The 24,435-nt window shown below is 43.1% G+C and overlaps 1 protein-coding gene and 1 pseudogene across 1 annotated transcript in view; both read right to left on the bottom strand.

Annotated features, from left to right (window-relative positions):
- LOC126458043 (sialin-like) overlaps positions 1 to 24,435 on the bottom strand; it is a 408,590-nt gene that overhangs the window by 92,769 nt on the left and 291,386 nt on the right. The window lies entirely within an intron of this gene.
- Positions 15,795 to 15,912, bottom strand: LOC126459240 (5S ribosomal RNA; annotated as a pseudogene).

The raw sequence follows: 24,435 nt of genomic DNA, 5'->3' as shown, positions 1-24,435 counted from the left end.
CTATTTTGTCACTGTCTGCTGGATAAAACGAAATACTCGCAGACCTTTGTAATGTTGCAGCAGTTGTACGGTGCGCCAAATAAGCGGGCCTGTTTTGGCACGAATGGTCATTTTTATGTACCTCATTTACATAAATAACGCGAAAGAACATAATTCACGAAGTACCAATAGCAAATGCCTATGAGGCCTGCTACAAGCAAAAAGTTTTGCGTTACGAAATAGTTTCACATTTCATTCATACGCTCCAGTTTCTCAAGCATAAGATCGAAAAGTAGTAGTACGAAAAGTTATATAAATCTGGAATCGTCATATTCTTCCATTTAATTTGTGTGATATCTCCATTTCTGCTCTTTCCTCATTCTAACAATCAATTTTCTCATCATTAAGTCTGTAACTATTCCTGCCATTGTCAAAACTTATCCTCCAGTTAATTTCACTAACCCTGCCAGAATCACAGGCACAGTTATCTCACGTTTATTCTCCGGTTAAGCGTTACTACGCTTTCGTATAACGCGTTTTCCGCGCTGTTACGAGAAAAGTACTTGCAGTGGCTGCTAACCGGGGATGTACTACTGGTAGTGTAGTGACCCAGCAAAAAAAAAAAAAAAAAAAAAAATTCTGTCAACATTTCATTTTCTTGGATACACCGAGAAGATAATACGTAATATTTCTTATCTGTTATTCCTGCTAGTCGATTATTTCCATTCTGGTACTCTGAATCTTTGGATTTCACTGATAATTATAACAACGCTGATCATTCGCACACCGAATCAACCATGTAAACAAACAGCGATTGGCATTCATCCATTTGGGTTTATTCGGTTTAGCACGTATCGCCCCGTCCCCTTTTGTCTGCAGGGATTTTTTTTATTTCTAGATGCGACGGGGATTCCCCTGGCAGACACACGTATGCTATGCACGCATTCAAAAACCAACTTATGATTCCTTCAGAAATCAACTTGGAATGAATACAGCCATCTAATTCGTGAAACAGAACTGCAGTTCTGTTGAAAGAGCAAATGTGTGCTGGAAAGTTGTGAAGGTAATTTAATGAGTTTCTACATTATATTCCGGGAGCGAACTAATGGTCCATGCCGGAGGGTACTTCAAGTACCACTAACTGATACCCCCCTACTCTGCTTCACTCGCAAATAGCGCATGGGAAGAATGATTGTAAACCTCTATATTGGCTCTAGTTTCTCGAACTTCCTCGTCGTGGTCATCAGGAGAGATGCACGTCGGAGGAAGTAATATGTTTCACAATCGAAGGTAATCTGCTGTTACAAGATATATAAACAACTCCAACTCTTCAAAAAATTCTTATCCCGTTACGAAGTTCGGGAACTTGAAATCTATCTCAGATACTCTATAATGTACTAGGTACAATGTATGAAACGACAAAACTTATAATCGTTGACGTCTTTCCATTGCACGTTACCGAGACAGTCATTTTCGCCACTTACATGTATTGAATAACTGCATGTTGTCACTGGGATGGATTCCCCGGAAACGATCGTCCAAATGAATCCAAACCTGCGAGGTCAGCAGAACACTGTACCAGCGGGAAAGCATTAGGACTGCAGAGAGATGGCGTTCACGTTGCTTCAGCAGCGCTGAGCTTTGTTTGATCAGAGGGGCCAGCGTTGTGGTCAATGAACAGCCGTAGAACGAGAAGGAAACATGAAAGCAAGCCTCCACACTCGATGTAAATTTTAATTTCGTTTGTTCGCAAATAACGGTAAGTAAAGCAGTGATAAAAGTAGTTTTTGCCAGGCCCGGAGGTCAAGGCGACTATTAGCGAATGGCAAGCAATCTGGGTCAGAGTCACAGTTTAGCAAAAATAATCATCAGTCACGACATATTCATTTTGCTTTACGTGTTTTAAACGAGAAAAATAGACCCTTTGTATTTTTTCCATTGTCTCCTAGTGTACGTTTATGTGACGGTACTTGAAAGAAGGAAGGGCGGAATGAAGATGGTTTGACGTCTCGTCGACATCAGGGTCATTAGAGACGGAGCAAATGATCGAAATATTTCAAGGTTGGGGAACGGAATCAACCGTGCCATTTCGAAGGAACCACCTTGACATTTGCCTAGAGCGACTTACAAAAATCACGGAGAGCCTAAATCTGGATGGCCGTATGCGGATATGAACCGTTGTCCTTCCGAATGCGAGTCCAGTGTTCCAACGACGGCGCCACCTCGCTCTATATGGCTGTACGTCTTACCAACAATAATGCAGAGGATGTTGTCCGACTTCAGGCTGTGTAGAAATAGGATGAGCAGAATGTTCAGTAAACTACTCTAACCTCGAAATTTCTTAAAGTAATAACTTTCCCGAAACATCATTTGTTTCCCAGTCGCAGATCTCTAAATTCGAACCTTTCTGCCTTTGACACTGCAACTGGCGCATTACTCGCTGTTCCGACCCGCCGGACACAACCAGCAATAACACCAGCTACCCGTTCCGCGCTGAAGCTATGAGGACTCTTAACTGGGATAAAGTACGTCTGGCATAATCCGAGTGTTGTAAATTACATCATCTGCGTCCTGATTCTTTTCTAACATCTCTATATCAGGACATACGATGTTTAGAGTTCTGTACACTCTGTCTGGTCGCTCTTCACTGTATATCACACAGTACAGGGAGGAATATTAATTAATTAATCACAAAATATCCATTTATAACTGGTAAGAAGTAAGATACAATACTAACTACGGTAAAGCAAGCTATAATGGGAAGCTGCCAAGACGAGGAAAACTTCCGTTAACACTGGCCGAACGCCACGATGTTATCCCCCCCCCCCCCCCTCCTCAAAGCTATGGTAAGACTGGTTTAAATGAAGAAATTTCGTCAGATTCTAACCCATCAGTACAGAAAAATTAGAGTTTTTAATGTCGCGTCAACGACGGGATGAAGAGACGAATCACAAGTTCCGACTGAGAGAGGACGCGGAAAGACATCGGCTGTGCCCTTCCGAAGGAACCATTCCGGTTCAAAATGGTTCAAATGGCTCTGAGCACTATGGGACTTAACATCTGAGGTCATCAGTCCCCTAGAACCTAGAACTAGTTAAACCTAACTAACCTAAGGACATCACACACATCCATGCCCAAGGCAGGATTCGAACCTGCGACCGAAGTGGTAGCGCGGTTCCAGACTGAAGCGCCTAGGACCGCTCAGCCACACCGACCGGCGAACTATTCCGGCATCCGCCTTTAGCGATCTAGGGAAATCACAGAAATCCTAAATCTGCATCGTAGGACGGGGATATGATCAGCTCTCCACACGAATACGAGCCCTGTCCCTTTCCTCTGAGCCACCTCGGCTGCTCGGACGGCAACATTCATTCTACACTTGTTACGAGCAGCCGCTGTTCCGAAAGGGAAGACTGGTAGTGCTTGTACCGGAATATTGCGTGTCGTATTATACGACAGCAGTTCTAAGAAATCTCCACGGCTGGAGACCAGATGATCGAAGAGTATGGAAGTAAGGTGGTGCACGCAAGCAATAAACTCCTTGCACTACGACCTTCGCAAGAACAACCGTCAGCGGTCGTAATTCGTCGAGGCTACGATCCCCATTGATTCTCGGAAACCGCTTATGTGTGGTTCCATTCACGTGCAGGCAAGTCACAAAGTGATCTGATATCTGAAAGCAGTGGAACAGCTATTTCCGACAATACAACATCAAACAATTGCCAGCTCCATCGCAATCTGCCGTGTTCTCTCGTTATCTCTGTGCTTAATGTCCAGTTAGCAGTGGATTTTCTCACGACAGAACAATCTAAGTTTCTTTGTAAATATAGTAACTGACAGTGATCAACATTTAGTGCTGAATGCAATGTTTTGAAAGTAAAACTGGTGCTGCTGAATGCGCTACACGAGAAATCGCGCCGATGGAGGCGAGTAAGGTGGCTGCTAGCCAGCTATCACATACTAGCCGTTTCTTCCGAACAAGCTGTTCAGTCATTAAGTCCGTCACGAGCAACTGAAAATTTATACCGTTTAAGTATATACACCGCCTAGTTCAGTAGATATTGCAGTTTATCATTCCTGCTCGCAACAGTCTCTGCCTGTGTTTCCATGTTGGCAAGCATGAAACGTAATGACAGGTCGCACCACCACCCCTGCAACTCTTCCAGTACGAAGCACAAATCGTGTATGGTGTACGTAGTTATTTAGCTCGCTAGGGTGAAGTCTGCAAACAGGGCCCCACGAGAATATGTATCATCTCTTCCATTGGACTCGACGGTGAACGGATGCAGTCATATCTGGAAAGAGTGACTTCCTAATAGTGATACATTTTTTATACCCAGACACAACATAAATCACGATTGTACATTAATCAGTGTATCCCGTTCAATGTGATGGTACTTCCTTTATCCGTCTAGGAATGAATTCCACCGTGCCTTTTTTTAATGGTAATACATTTTTATACCCAGACACAATATAAATCACGATTGTACATTAATCAGTGTAGAGACCCGCAGTAGAAGAAGAAGTAGTAGATAAATATTATTTCCACTGATCGGAATCTCAACTTGTTAGTCGTCAACCGCCGGACTATTCGCAGTACAGTCGCAGAACATACGTCTCTCCCACAAACAGAGTTGGTTGAAACCGCTACTAGAGAGTAGCGAAATCTTCGACGGCATGGAACGAATATCGGAAATACGGATTAGACTGTCCAGGATGAGGGCTGAATGTAGCAACAAACAGAAGCAATAGGTCCAGCTAGGTCCAAAATGAATCCGACTGCTATCTAATATGTGAAAGAGTAACCGGGATCGACAATATTTAGGTGCAGGATCGCAGGATGGAATGCTTAGGTAGAGGACTGTCAGGCAAAATAATATGGATGTCGAGTGAATTTTCAATAGCTGATTATTTCTGTAGAATAAATATTGCTATAAGTTTCAAGTGGAAGTAACAGAATACTTTTTCGAAAAGTAGTAGCACTTTTGGTTACGAAGCCGGGAGTCGTTTTCTCAAATCAGTGTTCAGTGATATAGTTGCTAAGTAGCCTACCGTCAAATTGGAAAAGGAGTATTAATGCGAACTAGTCTATGGGCAATTCAGACTACTTTTCACTAAGTATTCGGCAGTTTTCATAGTCATTTAATTCCGCGGATGGTTGATTTATCTACAAAATACCATCCGAGAACAAAGGAAAAAATCATGTCCCACAGAGTGACTACACACGGTAGTTTAATACAGCGCTTTTATGCAATTCCGCTGCGTATCAATAATTACAAATGTAGCCCCACGTTCCTGTACCGCCTGCTAGATGCAGTTTTTCGAAAACATGATTTGCAATCAAATTAAACTTTGCTCAGTACAAAAATATTTTCAGTCAGCTACTTTATGTATATCTACCATCAAAACAAAGTATTGTTTTAAAGGGGCAGCATTTCCTCGAAATCAGATATTCCATGGACTGAAGTTTAAACGCAGCCAAAACCTCTCAGACAAACAGAAGTCAAAGTTAGCATAAGGAGGGCTATGCGTGAAGCGTTCAGTGAATTCGAAAGTAAAATTCTATGTACCGACTTGACAGAAAATCCTAGGAAGTCCTGGTCTTACGTTAAATCAGTAAGTGGCTCGAAACAGCATATCCAGACACTCCGGGATGATGATGGCATTGAAACAGAGGATCACACGCGTAAAGCTGAAATACTAAACACCTTTTTCCAAAGCTGTTTCACAGAGGAAGACCGCACTGCAGTTCCTTCTCTAAATCCTCGCACAAACGAAAAAATGGCTGACATCGAAATAAGTGTCCAAGGAATAGAAAAGCAACTGGAATTACTCAACAGAGGAAAGTCCACTGGACCTGACGGGATACCAATTCGATTCTACACAGAGTACGCGAAAGAAGTTGCCCCCCTTCTAACAGCCGTTTACCGCAAGTCTCTAGAGGAACGGAAGGTTCCAAATGATTGGAAAAGAGCACAGGTAGTCCCAGTCTTCAAGAAGGGTCGTCGAGCAGATGCGCAAAACTATAGACCTATATCTCTGACGTCGATCTGTTGTAGAATTTTAGAACATGTTTTTTGCTCGAGTATCATGTCGTTTTTGGAAACCCAGAATCTACTATGTAGGAATCAACATGGATTCCGGAAACAGCGATCGTGTGAGACCCAACTCGCTTTATTTGTTCATGAGACCCAGAAAATATTAGATACAGGCTCCCAGGTAGATGCTATTTTTCTTGACTTCCGGAAGGCGTTCGATACAGTTCCGCACTGTCGCCTGATGAACAAAGTAAGAGCGTACGGAATATCAGACCAGCTGTGTGGCTGGATTGAAGAGTTTTTAGCAAACAGAACACAGCATGTTGTTATCAATGGAGAGACGTCTACAGACGTTAAAGTAACCTCTGGCGTGCCACAGGGGAGTGTTATGGGACCATTGCTTTTCACAATATATATAAATGACCTAGTAGATAGTGTCGGAAGTCCCATGCGACTTTTCGCGGATGATGCTGTAGTATACAGAGAAGTTGCAGCATTAGAAAATTGTAGCGAAATGCAGGAAGATCTGCAGCGGATAGGCACTTGGTGCAGGGAGTGGCAACTGACCCTTAACATAGACAAATGTAATGTATTGCGAATACATAGAAAGAAGGATCCTTTATTGTATGATTATATGATAGCGGAACAAACACTGGTAGCAGTTACTTCTGTAAAATATCTGGGAGTATGCGTGCGGAACGATTTGAAGTAGAACGATCATATAAAATTAATTGTTGGTAAGGCGGGTACCAGGTTGAGATTCATTGGGAGAGTCCTTAGAAAATGTAGTCCATCAAGAAAGGAGGTGGCTTACAAAACACTCGTTCAACCTATACTTGAGTATTGCTCATCAGTGTGGGATCCGTACCAGATCGGGTTGACGGAGGAGATAGAGAAGATCCAAAGAACAGCGGCGCGTTTCGTCACAGAGTTATTTGGTAACCGTGATAGCGTTACGGAGATGTTTAACAAACTCAAGCGGCAGAGTCTGCAAGAGAGGCGCTCTGCATCGCGGTGTAGCTTGCTCGCCAGGTTTCGAGAGGGTGCGTTTCTGGATGAGGTATCGAATATATTGCTTCCCCGTAACTTATACCTCCCGAGGAGATCACGAATGTAAAATTAGAGAGATTAGAGCGCGCACGGAGGCTTTCAGACAGTCGTTCTTCCCGCGAACCATACGCGACTGGAACAGGAAAGGGAGGTAATGAAAGTGGCAAGTAAAGTGCCCTCCGCCACACACCGTTGGGTGGCTTGCGGAGTATAAATGTAGATGTAGAAGAGAATCAAATCTATTATCTTTAGCATTAAACACATTCTTCGACGGGGGAACTATGTGACGACGGCCCTTGACTGTGGTCAAAGAGTTGGCGGCAATCGCTGCAACGGTATATGATATTTCATGCACTTTACGTCATCTTAAGTCAGAACAGTTTTCGAAAGGTTGAGCATCTACACGTACTCAGGTGAAGCTGTTGCGCTAGGAATGTGGCGATAGTGTTATGTGCATCTACAACGTGGTCAGAAACAGTCTGAAAAGCTTGTAAGGGTGTTGCATAGGAGACTGAGAAATAACTGTTAACAAAAAAGTTTGGTACATTTCGCCGTTTCCGATTTAATTAGTATTGATGTTAGCTGGTCAGGTTGTCGCGCGCGCAAATTCAAGCACCCACTCGTGGTAGAATGCGGTAATGCACAGATATTTGTGGGTCCGTGATTTACCACTTGTTGAAATCCTCATTACCAGTTAAAATGTGCCTTTTTCGGAAGTGATAAATTTAAGGCAGACGAACAAAAGCCATTTTTGTTTGGTTTGAGGAAACCAAACGAAGAACACGTTTGGCGACCCCACCTCTGGCAGGCTACTTATATTTGCGCACGCGACGATCTGACTGGCTAACTTCAGTGCTAGACAACTCGGAAACGGCGCAATGTTTAGTATTTTTTTTTCTTAACAATTATTTGTCAGCACAGCCTCCGCTGCGAAACACCCTTACGAGCTTTTCACACTGTTTCTGACAACCCTGTATACAGGTGGATGAGCCTGTTGGTTACTCTCACTGCTGCCAATTTCCGAGATCCTAATAAGGAGCAGAAATCCTTCAATTGTCGAACCAACTCGTACCTGACTGTGGGGTACTACGTTATACACACGATCGATTTCTGTCTCAGAACAGAAACTTTGACGCTCAAACGGTCCCGGAACACGGAATTTCAGCCGCACCGAACAACAGATGAATGCGTCACGCTCCATTCTCAACCTTGATGCTCGAACGGATTGTCAGGCACGTCTGAAGTTTGCAAACAAACTATGACGGCATGTCGATCTGTTTTAGCTACAAGTAATGTGCGTGCGTGTCACGTAGTGCACGGGGCCGTTCCTATATAGTAAGAAACCTAATAAACGACCGAACAAAACCATTCCTTATAATGGGTCACTTATTACACACAGAAACATCATTCAGTCTATTCCTGGTCTGCATTTTACGCATACTGGAACAACACCGCACATGGTGGTGCAAAGCTAATAACTTGCGACGAGATTTCGGAATGCGAGACAACCTCTGTACGCCGTATACAATTACTTTCACCGTGACTTTCCGGTGCCACTTCAGCGAAGTGTGTGCCACTATCAAGTCAGCTAAAGAATCAAGCAGTTTCGACATTACAAGAAAAGGCGCAAAGTAGGCGAATAAAATTCGACTATTGCGTGCAACCTGATCAGTCGTTTGGTTGCCCTTTTTGTTTTTGTTACCAAACACTGTCCGCAAACGATCTACTAGGCCCTTTCTTCCTGTCAATATTATCAGCCCTTTAGAAAAAACTTTACAAGGTGAGTAGATTTTCTGAAAGACTGATTCTATGGACAAGCAATGGTTCATATCTCAAGGAAACGTCTCTAAAGAACTGCCGTCCATATTGTTTAAGTCTAGGGGTTTATTTTATTTATTATAGAGGGTAAAGGGAGTTTTTGGCCACCCTTTGTATTAGAGAAGCTTCGCGTACGGCTGTTTACTATCGAGGTATCAAGTGGCAGTGTGATACGCACGGATGGAACGGTTATTTTCGGACCTGGCTCATGAGGACTACCACTTGAAAAATTACGTTCCTTATCTGGTTCTAAGAGGCAGCATATAATGACTCTGACCGAATTCTGTTAAGTAGTGCGGTTACGAAATAACATGCTGTAATGGCCCATTCCGAATTTTCTGCGATTTGTGCGGTAGTAGTGGCAAAAGTGGGTGCAACCCACAAATAGAACCGAATGTAGCCAGAGTATGGAGAATTTATTAAAGTGGAAAAAACAGCCATCCAGAGCAAAACTGTTGCCCCAGTCGTTGAGAACGCTGTCTATGAAAAGTGGTATGCATCTGTACACTATGAGAAAACTGTACTGCAGTACGGAAAGCAATTTCTCTCTGGCTTTCTCTGACAGAAAGGTTTGCTACCGAATTTCTTGAAGTCAGAAATTTTTGCAGCGATCTCTTGCTGCTGTCGAAAGTGCTGGAACATTTTCAGTGTGAACTTTCTGAGAGTGGATAACAACGCACCTGCAGAACAACAGTGGTAGTTATTTACGGTCAGTTCAGTAGCATATCTTTGTCAGTAGCTCTGGCGTGATACCACATTCAAGGTGAAACAAGAATATCGCCAGATCGTAGCCGGTATTGTTTTAAAACTACGCTGTGCCTGTCGATCAAGGCTAGTGGGAAAGCTGACACTAACACTCATACCCATACCGCTTACGCAATTACACGTAATGTCCATTTTTCCTTACGTTTTATAATTCATTGTATTATTAGAAGTTAATACATTTGGCTTTTTAATGCGCAGCAAATTTAGCACATGTAATTTCTGCTTTCATAAGGATTGATTCAGGGGGGTTGTTGTTTTTTGTCTTCATGTGGAGCTAACAAGTGCTGCGGTCGACTGATGTTGGTGTCCACCACGCTCACCGTTACGCCTGTCACGCAGACCGAAAATCGCACGCAGTGCAAATATCTACGCAGGGAGCACTCTGCTGCGCTGGTTTTGTCGCAAAACAGACCTCGACTCCGGAAGTCACGTAGCTATGGCGCGGTATAAGTTTCGTCCATTGAATGTCATTACATCGTTAGTACAGACACGTCCCGGCCAAAACTACCATGTTTTTCGTAAACGCGTTTCATACAATCTTAATTACTAACATTCGATATCCGGAATCAACTTTCCTTAGAGCTTTTAAGAACTAATGCAAGGGTATTCACAGTTCACACGTCGCTAATTGTTTCGCTATGGGAAAAGATAGATACTGCTATTTTCCAGAGGCTTTGTACTTCACTTGGTCGTACTGCCGCAATTCTGCGGCAGCATTGTGGTATGGCTTACCGGTACACCAAGGTAGAAGAGTCACGAAAAAGAAACACTGAATTTGGAGCTATGATATGCAGTAAATTAGGGATTTATTACACAACAAGAATTTTTAAAGACGAATTTATTTTATTTTTCTTTATGGTACCATAAGTGAATTCTACGTTTATTTTTCGGGAAATTTTCCCAGACAGATGTACTATTAATATATTCTCCTACTGTGATTACCTTAAAATAAGCAAAGTAGATGTGCGTAATCTGGAGGTAACGACAGAGTGCCGCATATAAAAACTGCTCGAAATGTGTATATATTCAATGTATTCACTGGCAGACTATTCCTACAACACTGAATGTATGTAGCTTTTGCCTCGTAAATATGTATGTGCGTAAATTAACCCTATGGTATTAATTCTTTATTAAACTATGTCTTGATATTTTTGAACACACGAAGCACGTCTTATAGGTATCATAACTATAATTAAACCTATAATTTTTTCTCCTTTAGCGTATTTATATTTGCATCGAGGAACAACAATTACTCACCACTGCTGTTACTAATAAATAAATATGTAAAAGCAGGGTAAATAAGTACGGTAATTAAATTTCAGTCTTAGTTCAACACGGAAAAACAGCTTTATACGTACGTCACGTGACCATTCCGGTTTGATGTTGGGAGCATACGCGAAACGCTCTACTCACCCCGTAGGTGACTGAATCCACGGCGCCAGATTGCTGCAGACGTCGCAGCGGTCGTGTGTGGTCTGGTATTGTCATGCGTAAAGAAAAGGTGCTCCAAGCTTGGTAGAACTGTTCGAATTCTAGTATAGCATACAGTTTCTCACATAACGACATAGTTACGATACACACTGCCGTGTTACGTGCTACACTTCGGGGCCCTCTAGCGGGCAGAGGGCTGCAAATATGTAGACATGAACAGTGAAGATGTAAAATGTTAATAAAGTTTGTTTTATTTAAAAAGCTTCAGGAGTTTATACATAAGAAATTCGGAGGCATTACCTTTCAGCACGCCCTCCTATCGCCGTTAATAATTTCAGTAAGTTCAATGGCTCCAATCACTATGGGACTTACATCTGAGGTCATCAGTTCCCTAGAGCTTAGAACTACTTAAACCTAACTAACCTAACGACATCACACACATCCATGCCCGAGGCAAGATTCGAACCTGCGACCGTAGGGGTCGCGCGGTTTCAGGCTGGAGCGCCTAGAACCGCTCGGCCACAACGGCCGGCTCAGTAAGTACCATCTATATGATAGTAGTAGAAATAGGACAATGAAATATTACTACTACTCCTATTGGATTTGTTATGCAGTGTATGTAATGTTGCAACAATATGATAGGTGATAAAGTTGCGAAGTAATGATTAGTGCGAATTAAAATGTTAGAGTGACAGTGATAGAACTAAAATATACAGGGTGGTACATTGATAATGACCGGGCCAAATACCTCACGAAATAAGCATCAAACAAAAAAACTACAAAGAACGAAACTCGTCTAGTAGATTGAAGGTGGAAACCAGATGGAGCTGTGGTTGGCCCGCTAGATGGCGCTGCCATAGGTCAAACGGATATCAACTGCGTTTTTTTAAAATAGGAACCCCCATTTTTTAATTACATATTCGTGTAGTACGTAAAGAAATATGAATGTTGTAGTTGGACCACTTCTTTCGCTTTGTGATAGATAGCGCTGTAATAGTCACAAACTTATAAGTACGTGGCATTACATAACATTCCGCCAGTGCGGACGGCATTTGCTTCGTGATACATTACCCGTGTTAAAGTGGACAGCTTACCAATTGCGGAAAGGGTGGGTATCGTGTTGATGTATGGCTATCGTGATCAAAATGCCCAACGCGCGTGTGCTATGTATGCTGCTCGGTATCCTGGACGACATCATCCAAGTGTCCGGTCCGTTCGCCGGCCGAAGTGGCCGTGCGGTTAAAGGCACTGCAGTCTGGAACTGCAAGACCGCTACGGTCGCAGGTTCGAATCCTGCCTCGGGCATGGATGTTTGTGATGTCCTTAGGTTAGTTAGGTTTAACTAGTTCTAAGTTCTAGGGGACTAATGACCTCAGCAGTTGAGTCCCATAGTGCTCAGAGCCATTTGAACCATTCCGGTCCGTTCATCGGATAGTTACGTTATTTAAGGAAACAGGAAGTGTTCAGCCACATGTGAAACGTCAACCACGACCTGCAACAAATGATGATGCCCATGTAGGAGTTGTAGCTGTTGTCGCGGCTAATCCGCACATCAGTAGCAGACAAATTGCGCGAGAATCGGGAATCTCAAAAACGTCGGTGTTGAGAGGAATGTCGTTACACGTATTGCCAAATGCATTGAGGTTGAAGGACATTATTTTGAGCATTTCTTGCATTAATGTGGTATATACAGGTAATCACGCTGTAACAGCATCCGTTCTCAGAAATGATAAGTTCAGAAAGGTACGTGTATCACATCGGAAAAACCGAAATAAAATGTTCAAACGTACCTACGTTCTGTATTTTAATTTAAAAAAACCTACCTGTTACCAACTGCTCGTCTAAAATTGTGAGCCGTATGTTTGTGACTATGACAGCGCCATCTATCACAAAGCGAAAAAAGTGGTCCAACTAAAACATTCATATTTCTTTACGTACTACACGGATACGTAACAAAAAATGGAGTTGCTATTTAAAAAACGCAGTTATTATCCGTTTAACCTATGGCAGTGCCATCTAGCGGGCCAACCATAGCGCCATCTGGTTTCTCCCTTCAAGCTAGACAAGTTTCGTCCTTTGTAGTTTTTTCGATGTGACGCTTATTTCGTGAGATATTTGACCCGGTCACGATCAATGGTCCACGCTGTATATACAACAAATAATATCATAGAAAATGTAACTTTATATTAGACTTTATCGTAGAACAAAAACATCGCAATCCGGAAATATCGTTAACATTATCTTGTGGAATAACTGAATATCTGAACTCTTACAGTCCATTTTTGTTGTCAAGAATTTCGACTGTAATTGATGACCGCATAAACGACTCCCCTACATGAATCCGAAAGAATATCTACAAACGTGTCAAAGCTGTAGGTAACGCACTTGTTAGGTGCAAAGCCACAATTCCCAGCTTGCTGCCCCCTTCTCGTTTGGCGCTGGACACAGACCCGGCGAGTTTAGTCGGTCGCGGCCGGTCAGCGCCACGGCCCGATATGGCCTCGCGGCCGCGGCCGTGTCAAACGCCGCTTTACATAATACTCACCCGTCTGACGCCGCGGTCGCTGCCATCCACGTGCCCGCTAGCTTCTCTGCCGCCACTTTCTTTCACAATCGTGTATACCACGGCCTGGAAGTGAAACCATAGCGACCTCCACTGCACGCGCCCTACACGTGGCCGAACGAATGTTGGAACGGCACAGAGGTCGCAACTCATCCGCTCTATTCGCAAAATTTGCATTGTTCCTTTTAGCCATGTCTCCGCAATATCCTTTCTTTCAGGAGTGCTAGTTCTGCAAGGTTCGCAGGAGAGCTTCCGTAAAGTTTGGAAGGCAGGAGGCGAGGTACTGACAGAATTAAAGCTGTGAGGACGGGGCGTGAGTCGTGCTTGGGTAGCTCAGTTGGTAGGCCACGTGCCGCGAAAGGCGAATGTAATAAACGCTACAAAGACGTAAATCTCCGATATTCATTTTGAAACACCCGGTACTTTCGTTTGGAAGAAGATCAGAATAGAAATAGCTATGGAGTGAGCATTCAAACGCGAAAAGAGAATTTCTGTCGCCAACAAACATTGCCTCCGAAGTCACGCGAGGCTCTGCTCGTAAGCTCCATGCATAAAATTCAATGTCGTCACATCTCTAGTACAAACAGATTCCGTATAAAGATGTTATGAATGCTGCACATGCGATTCATAGGTACTGAAATGAACTTGATTTAAAGCTTTAAAGAGATAAACGCAAGGCAATTTCGCCTTTTTGCAGCAAGTAACAGCTCATAGGTCGCAGTTTTTTTTATGGAAAAAAGCCACCGCTCATTTTTAGGTTTTGTACTGCACTTTGACGTACTGCTTTTTAATGACTTATGATGATGATGATGATGATGCAGCAGAAGTGAAACTGTTCCAAAAAATTTCGAAATTGTAGCAAAAACGGACAGCAAATTTTACTACACTTTAAAATATCTTGAAGGGCGGAATTCTTTCGTGTTTACTTCCGGGTACAATATTTTTAATCTTTCTCCACATCTTAGGACTACAAGTAGCCTACAGTGACTACTTTGAAATAAGCATAGCAGCTTCAGATCTGTATTGTATAAAAGGAGGAAATGTTTCAGACGCGCCGCATATAAATCTCGGCTAAAATCTGTAGACATTCAATGGAAGGGCTAACACACATATTCATGCTACTGAATTTATCTGGTATTTGTCCCCTAAATATACGGCAATGCCGTCAGATGAATCAGACCTACGATACTCGCTCTTGATTACACACTGTGTCGATATTTTTTAACGGACAGAGTACCTCTTACTAGTGTATGTAGACCTTTGTCGTGCTTGCCTATGAAAAATATCTTTTTCACCCTTGACGTGTTTCGATTTGTATACGTGGCTGTTATTAACAAATAAATCTGTGGAAAGATGGCAAATCAGTGCAGTATTGAAGTTTCAATCTTAGTGCAAAGCGAGAAGCAATAAATTTATACGAAAGGCACGTAACACTCCCAGGTCCATGCTGCCGACATGCGCAGTATGCTACACTCATTCCATAGAGACTCCTGCTCTATGGGAAGAACTGTAAATGAATGAATTAATGAATGTAGTATGGAGCACAGGTTGGTGCAGGCCTTCCAGTTTTGGCGCTATGTGTTTGAATTCAGCTGCTTTTTATAGTTCCGTACTTCATTCGGTGAAAACATATCAATCTGTCTGTCCGTCCGACTGTATAGAACCCTTTTTCTCATGAACGGATGGAATATATGTCAGATACTTAAGTCTAGGGTCCCTTCAAGGTGTAAAAAAATTCAAGCTTCTAAGTCAATACAGTAAAAACATACGGCTATTTATGTCATATATTCAGATACTCGCAAACTCACTCATCGAAACCTTTAGGGCGCTTCCCGTTGACCTAGAACCATGAAATCTACCAACAAGCAGGGTTTCACGGTACAACTAAGGAAAAAAACCGAAAATTGATGATTTGTAATTATATCACTAAACTAAACTAAACTCCGTCCGAACAGGCCTTGGAAGGCTCAACGGTACCTACCGGCCGCAATGTCATGCTCAGCCCACAGGCGTCACTGGATGCGTATATGGAGGGGCATGTGGCCAGCACACTGCTCTCACGGCCGTATGTCAGTTTACGAGACCGGAGCCGCTACTTCTCAATCAAGTAGCTCCTCAGTTTGGCTCACAAGGGCTGAGTGCACCCTGCTTCCCAATAGCGCTCGACAGACCGGATGATCACTCATCCAAGTGCTAGCCCAGCCCGACAGCGCTTAACTGCGGTGATCTGACGGGAACCGGTGTTACCACTGCGGCAAGGCCGTTGGCGTAATCATATCACACGAAAAAATATTTTTTGTCATTTGTTATCCGACGGTCTCTCCGTCTGTTACGATACCTTTTCCAAAGAATCAGAATTACGATATCGACAGCAACAAAAGTAGTCGAGATTCTCCATTTCCGGTATGGATGAACGATCTATATAGACAGTTAAGTTTGTATGGAACCGTCAGTTTGCGAGTGCTACTCACACTATGACAGTCTTTTTTTGATTAAAGCAGCTTCTCTTTTCGCCTCACGAAACTAAGTGGTCCCTGTTTAACGCCTTTCCATCACAGAAAGATCTGAGCTGGTTAGCCAGAACTTACAGGCAATAGCCAATAACGCTAACTACTACACTACGAGGGCCTGACGACGTGAGACTGTTTTTACCAATTGGTGCACGCGTGTACAACATTTTATATTTAAAAATAAAAAATCATCAGTTTCCTTTTGGGCTCATACGAGGATAAGATGACACATGATGTAATCATCAAGATAAATTAAACATTAAAACTGATATTACATTTGTATTTTCTCCCAGGAAATTTATAAACCTAGCAAAACAGAAGAATTATATAATGTTGTTAATTGTAATAATACGAGACAGCATCAAAGGCAGGCCTCCACATATAATAATATAAGAAGACTCATTTGATGGAAAATATACATTAAAATCAGAAGGTCCTCAATGCAAACTAAACATGGGACAATTTCATGTGTGCCTTCTTTTAAATATCTGTGAGATATATTAGTAAGATCTGGATCAGACAGTAAAGACCAGTCAGAAAGAGCCACAAAGCTCAAGAAAGCGTATTGAATAACATGGAATCGCTGCAATAAACGAATGATATCTCGTAATGCGAAACTCAGCAATTACAAAACAGTTGTTTTACCTTTAGCATTACGTGTCTCAGGAACTACATCTGTAGGAGCTCACTCAAAAACTGATGAAATTGCAAAGGAAGAGCGAAAATTTCTCAGAAAAAATTATGGTTGCATTAACGCAAACGTTGTATGGATTAAAAGAAAAACTGCAGACCAATACACAGAGACAGACAAGCTCACTGAATCAGTACGTAAACGACACTTTAGGTTCTATGGTCACACCTGCAGAATGGACAACACTAAATTTAAAAAAATACTTAATATAATAAATTTAAAAAGGTAAAAATCACTTAGTTGGAAGAAGAGAACCAGGATTGGCGAGAAATGAATGCGACAGAAGATACCAGAGAACGCATAGCGTTTTGAATCCTAGTTGCAAATCACACATTTGCAGATAAAGCTACCAAAAGAATTGAAAACTTTGGACACAGGAGAGCAAGAAAAAAAAAGAAGATATTTTGGGAAGAGCAAACGAGACCGTAGCTTTAACCGCGGGACTGCTACGGTCGCAGGTTCGAATCCTGCCTCGGGCATGGATGTGTGTGATGTCCTTAGGTTAGTTAGGTTTAAGTAGTTCTAAGTTCTAGGGGACTGATGACCACAGATGTTAAGTCCCATAGTGCTCAGAGCCATTTGAGACCGAAGCTATCAGTCTAAGCTGACAATTTCAAACGCGCTCTTCAAAAATGTGTGTGAAATCTTATGGGACTTAACTGCTAAGGTCATCAGTCCCTAAGCTTACACACTACTTAACCTAAATTATCCTAAGGACAAACACACACACCCATGCCCGGGATCACGCGCTCTTCAACTGACCATAGCGAAGAAGGAATGACACACGCATAACATATCTGCTAGGATTTAAATACCGGCACACTGTCCACGAATCCAGAATCGGCACTGGAAACATTTGATCAAGAATACGAGTTATTGTGATAAATGTAGACCACATATTCTTCACAATGTATACAGATGATCTGGTGGATGTATAAAGTTCCAGGAGGCTTGTTGCGGATGATGCTGTTTTATACAGAAAAGTCTTGAGCTAGAAAACTGCAGCGAAATGCAGGAACACAGATGATCGACGCTTGATGCAGGCACTGGTAGTTGTCCTTCAACATCAACAAATGTACCGTATTGCAGAAGCTATCACCGGGAGCAGACACATCCATTAAATATCTGGCAGTACGCGTACGGAGCGATTTAAAGCGGAACGACCACATAAAAGTAGCCGCAGGTAAGGCAGGTGCCAGACAGGTTAACTGGAAGAATCTTCAGGAAGTGTTGTCACCCCACAACGACGTTGGAGCACAAAACCCTCGTTTACCAATACTTTAATGTTGCTCATCAGCGTGGGATTTGTACGAGATAATTATGACCATTAAAGGAAATAGAGAAAATCCAAGGATGCTTAGTGCGTCTCGTCATGGGTTCATTTTCAGGGTTGGGCAAATAAAAGTGGTCCGGAGAACAGGTCCGGGTGGAGTATTCGTCCGTATGATCGACATGATATGCCGGTCTCTTGCGACACGCGTCGGATTGATTTGGTAGGACTCTGAAGCATTTTCTGGTGAACTGCAGACACATTTTTGCTGTGCGGGCACGTTTCAGAATGTTTTTTGACTTGTTCAAAACAGATCTTGTCGGTCGCCATTTTCGGACTAAGCGTTGCATGGCACGCTCTGCTGACGCTTTGACACCACTAAAATTCTCAGCAAATAACTGACCACATCATAATCATGACTTTGTTGTCCACACCCGCCGCTCCACTGCGAGTGCCATCGTATCCTTTGCAACGCTCCTCTCACACCGACAACCCACACTACGCTCTGAACCAGTGTGGATCACGTGGCGATCGTACACGTGGTGTGCGCGTCACGGGGTGTGGTTATACGAATACATTCACATCCAATCGTATCCACTCATCCGGGCCACTTTTATTTGCTCCACCCTGTAGTAAGCGCGGTAGCGTCACGAAGATTCCCAGCCAACTCCAAACGCTACAAGAGTGGTGTTCTATATCACGGTGTGGTTTACTATTAACAGTCAGACAGTACTGCCTGTCCTACGTATATCTTATGAAATGGCCATGAAGATAAAATCAGAGAGATTCCAGCTCACGTTGAGGCTTACCAAAATTGTTCTTCCGCAGGCCATTCGCGACTGGAACAGGAAAAGGGGAACTTGACACTGGTACACAAACCACGTACCATATGGTGGCTTGCGAAATATGAATGTAGATGTAATTGTCAAGATTCACGATGAATCGCTTTTCCACATATCTATTTTAGTTGGAAAAGTCAAGTTCCTTCCAAAACTGCCTTCTTGATTTTTGTATCTCTTTCAGTTTTTTCCGCATTTGTAATGTCTTTTGATACTTTCAAAACTGACGAACCTCTCAGTCCCTCTGCACACTGATTTCTTTTTCTTTTCGTCTGGTTAGAGTTATCGAAGAGAAGCAAAAAATGATTAAAATTTGAACATATTGCGGCCTATTACTGCAGTTAAAATCAGTATCCAAGATTTGTGCCGCACTTCTACTTGCATTATTTTGAATTCCAGCCACTTACACAGACAGTACCTTCGTTCGAACCTCGTTGCTTTACTTCGAAAATTTACATTGCCAATCTGGACGTAGGATGGAGCAGAGCGGGTATTATTTGTTAACTTTCCTTTTCCGATTATAGAAGGAGGCGTAGGGAGAGGAGGAAGCAAATTGTGCCCGTACGAAGACGGTTGCTGTGAAGGGAACGTGGCCCACATCCGTCTCGCAAAGCTGTTTTGTGTTTCCTAGTAACCATCTGCTCTCGGCGTGGACAGAGCTTTCTTCTTCCGACAAGTTATCGTAGTTAAAGCCCGCGATGGTCCCATGACTGCTTCACCACTCATTTTAGCACAAATGTCCCATAACAGTAGAACTAACTGAAACATATTTAATAATGGCTACTTCAGTGTCGCCCTAACCTGCCTTCGTAGCTGGTTCGAATCCTGACGCTGAAACATTTTCACTACGAGCATGTCCGCCCCGATAGCTGAATGGTCAGCGTGACGGAATGCCATCCTAAGGGGACAGTTCGATTCCCGGATGGGTCGGGGATTTTCTCCGCTCAGGGACTGGATGTCGTGTTGTCTTCATCATCATTTCATCCCCATCCGGCGCGCAGGTCGCCCAATGTGGCGTCGAATGTACTAAGACCTGCACCAAGGCGGCCGGACCTGCCCCGTAAGGGGCCTCCCGACCAATGACGCCAAACGCTCATTTTCATTTCCACTACCAGTATTTGCCTGGCAAGGAGGAATGTTTTGGATAAAATTCCAAATCTCTCCATAGTGTCCCATGAAGTGGGGACTTTTTAACACTGTAGATCGTGAGCCTCCCGTTGGATGGAGGCATTAATCTCAGCGCCCCCTTGGCGCTATTCCACAGGAGTAGGCCATGTGCCGACGTCGGGTTTCACACTCTCACTTCTCTCATCATCATTATCGTCATCACTGCCACCATCACCACCACACAACACAAACGTAAAAATGAACTGTCCACGCAGTGATCACAGTGATCCACACGCCACGATCCACACCTGACATTTCACAATAAGTCGCAGGGCGGCAATGGCAAAGTACGTTCACTACGGCCTTGCCTAGAATGGCGATGCACGATTCCTGTACCTCCTCTCCTACATTCATTCCCTGAGTACGGGACTACCTTAACTATGTTATCGCACAAAGAGTTGTTACATCGCTAAGGCTGCCGGTGGTCGGACACAGAAGTCAAGTGGCCCAGTTTTCATATCGTACAGTATCTCAAAGATAGAGGAGACGTAAGTTCGCAAAAATTGTAAGAATAAATAAAGGACGGAAGAAAAGGATAGTAAGTAACGAATCTAAAGAGAAAATGGACAACCTACAAATGGAAACTTACATTAAACTATCTTCCGTTGTGCGTCCTTTTAGCCAATTGTGATAACCCAGGGGGTTTATAACCATTTTGTTAAGTTTGATTTTGGAACAGCAATTAATTTCACTATAGGGGAGTTTTGTCACATAAGATAAATTTAGCTGTTAACATGTGACCTGGATGAGGAGTAGTATTTCACTGGAACATGAGATGCGGCGCGAAGGCTGTTGTTACGTGATTCGCACATAAAGAAGTGGCGTCTCAAAATCATTCGACGTGGGTCACTTCCATTAGCGAAAACAAGTTACGGAAAAACTTTACGCAATATAGTGAGCACTATTACGTAAACGTACTTGTTCTTACTGCTCAGAATCACCTGGTCACACTCATACAAGGAGGTCACAATAAAAAAGGCAGGTATAACCTTGGCGCAAACTGGAAGTTATCGATTTCAACGTGAAAGATTTCTCATATAAATTCGGCTCATGTTAGATAAGCACAAATTGGGCAACGTTCCCAACACGATAAACCACTTGAAATTAATATTTGGGCCCGTTAGATTAATTTAATGACAACAACTTCGTTCTCAAATTTCGCAAGCTAAATGCCTTGTTTATTTGAAACCAGTAGCTGCTTGGGTCATCGCAGAGACAATATGAAGAGAAGCTCATCATAATGTGCTCGAGTTTCGGTTTTATCTCCCCACTAGGCTCTTTTAAGAAGCACTTCATAAGGAACGGCGTAATTTGGATAAAAATATATAGAAGGACGTAAGGAAGTTGGATAGCGATGGGGAATGAAATCAGCCGTCGCCTTGTTGAAATGATGTATTATAACCGCGGGGAAACTGAGTCAGGATACGGAGAGAGTGATTTGTACTCTGTTCTCCCTGGATACAAGTACGATGTACACTGCGCAACAGAATTAAAGAAACACTTTTTCGAAACCCCGTAACTGTATCCCACTCCGAAGCATGAGTTTGAACTTTGGCTCATTGGTGCCTACAACATTCCTCTGAAATGGTGCAAAAGTGTGGCGACGTCATCTTCGGGCTCTACGACGCTTCAAACAGCAAGGTGTCGACACTTGCGGGAAAAAAAAGCCAGAGCTCATAAGTTTATGTGATGTGTAAAGTGGGTTAATGACGTCACACTGGCACCAAATTTCACCACAATTCTGCCCAAAGCCACCGTGAACATGTCACACGATTGGAAGGTCGTCACAGCCCCTCTTACCCATATTTCACCCCTTTTCCTGAGGCCTCTGTGATGGAGGTCAGAACCGCGACGCCAAATGCTGAAAAGACAGTCTTTTTGTGAGTGGCCGAGGAAAATATTTCAGAAACACCACCGTTCAGAATCGCCACAGGGGGAGGCATAAAATGCGTGAATGAAACCACCCCTATACTTGGGACATTGATTCCCACACATTTCGATGTCCAAAACGACAATTGACATTGTGATGAGCGTCAGGAAAATGTTTATGACATCCTTTGACACTGCTGACACCCTTGGACGTTTAAACCCTTCCCTATGGACATTGTGGATCTGCACTGTGGATCTGAGTATAGCACGACCGCAATTTTTGCTCTCGTGTTCAGCTTAAAACCACTAGGAATCGTTCAAAATCATGCGACAAAATTTGAATGTGGTCTGCAGCAGAAAAGGGAGCTTTTTCAGTGCTCCTATTTCATAGCTTCCTGTGGCGTGATCACAGAGGGTTGCGACGTTGACACATGCGACAGTAAAACGGCAATGCCTCTCTCTGAAACCCTAAGTTCAGCAAAACCTTCAGTGCCACCTGTTCACATTTATTGAGAATTTTAAAAATGTACATTTATAGAGAAAACGTGTGAAGTAGTCAGGCGCGCCTGCAGGTAGACAACCACTTGACACATCTCTGAGGCCAGTCGCCTGCCTGCAGGCGCCTAGAAGTAATGTACTGCCTCTTTCCACACTTCGCCCACCTCAAGATGAAAGCTATTTGGTGTAGCCAAACTGTGTAGTAAAGACAAGAAAATTTTAATAGAATTTCTGATGAAATACCAAGAAATTACAGTTAGCAAAGCTACGCTTTCAGGCCCTTATGGACCAACTGGAACAGACTGACCCCTGTGTAATACTCTGCCAGTGGCATCTTTGGATGCGATATAGAGGCTGTTGTCGCTTTTTCGACTTTGGAGTCGATACTTCTCATTCAAGTAGCTCCTCAGCTGGCATCACAAGGGTGAGTGTACACCGTTCTAGTCCTCCCACCAAGGAAAAGTCCACGACAGTACCGGGAATTGAACCCGGGTCCTCCAAAAAGCACCCAGACACGACAACCGCTCCCCCCCCCCCCCCCCCTTCTTTCTATATGTTGCTTCGCCGTTTTTTTCAGCAGTTCTCTACGGATGTCGCATGACTTTCTAATCCCATCGATCAATCTGAACTTAACACAGATTTTTTTATTTTTAATTACAGAGGGTGACCAGTGCTCTGACTGAACACGCTGAGCTACCGCGCCAGCTTCCTGTGAGCTATGGAGGCAGACACCAAGCAATTACCAGAAGATTTAAATGGTTATCTTTATTTTTTGTATCGTTTTTTTCGTCGCAAATTGTGCATTAAAAAGCACAGAAACTTCGAATGTAAAGGCCACCGTAGAGTCTATGGGGCTGGGTACCCACGATTATGGTCGTGCCAAGGCCGAGATGTGGGATAATCTCTGCGTTTACTGTATTCCTTCACTGAGGAAAGCATGCAGAGGACCTCCTGTTTAGTTTGGAAATTAATCAGAGGTAGTGGCACATGAAGGCGTAACTAGGAGAACTGAAGCTCAGAACAAACTACAACTTTGCTCTCCTGCTCCCTCCCGGCCAACGTCTCACCATTAGCTTTGGTTTTTAATATTCATTGCTGCTTAAGGGTGTTTATTTGTTTAATTTGACCAACACGATTTAACAATGAGGTAAAAGGGAGACACTTCAATATTTTCTTTTTGTATGACACAATATAATTTTGCGACGGTTCAAAGTCGTATTGCTGGCAACGTAAACGCGATTACTTTACCGCTGTTTCATCACCGACTATTGTAAAACCGTGACAAACAAAACTACAAACGCAAAATATACCTTATCTAGTAGCCAGAAACAACAAGAAGCGTTTCTGTACCGGGGAAATGTAGGTCTTCTGGAACTGTTAATCAATAGTCTATCCAAATCTCCTCATGAATACATTTCACACATTTCAACACCCTTCAATTTTAAAGCCCACCAACCAATTATCTTCTTTTGCTATTCTTCAGATTCGACCTCTTTCCCTTTTATTTTGCCCTCCCCCGTTTCATCGCCCGTCACATAACTGTGTCCCTGCGGAAACGACGCCCATGGCGCTGCTGCCATACCCCAATGGCGGCAAATTTGAGCTTGGAGCGTGGCTTGATTTGCTCTCGATAGCACATACGGTACTACACTAACCGCGACATATTAAGGTCTGTGTTAGAGTCATGGTTCTGGATACCGTTTTAATACGTGGGAGGCGAAGACGATTAATGAGGTTCGTCTTAATAATGCGAATAGCTACCACAGAGTTTCTAATTAACCGACCCTCTGGAATTCCGTATTTAGTGTAGTCAAGGAAAGTGCCGTATATGAAGTCTCGTAATTTCTTTCGTTAGGAAGAATAAATATTCAGAGTTCAGTGGTACAGAGAAGAATATACTAACCTCAAAATTTCCTATTATTGGCTTTAGTGCTGTAGAATATGCCC

This window comes from Schistocerca serialis, chromosome 2, assembly GCF_023864345.2.
Source record: "Schistocerca serialis cubense isolate TAMUIC-IGC-003099 chromosome 2, iqSchSeri2.2, whole genome shotgun sequence".
Taxonomy (NCBI): domain Eukaryota; kingdom Metazoa; phylum Arthropoda; class Insecta; order Orthoptera; family Acrididae; genus Schistocerca; species Schistocerca serialis.
This window is presented reverse-complemented; position numbering and strand designations above follow the sequence as displayed.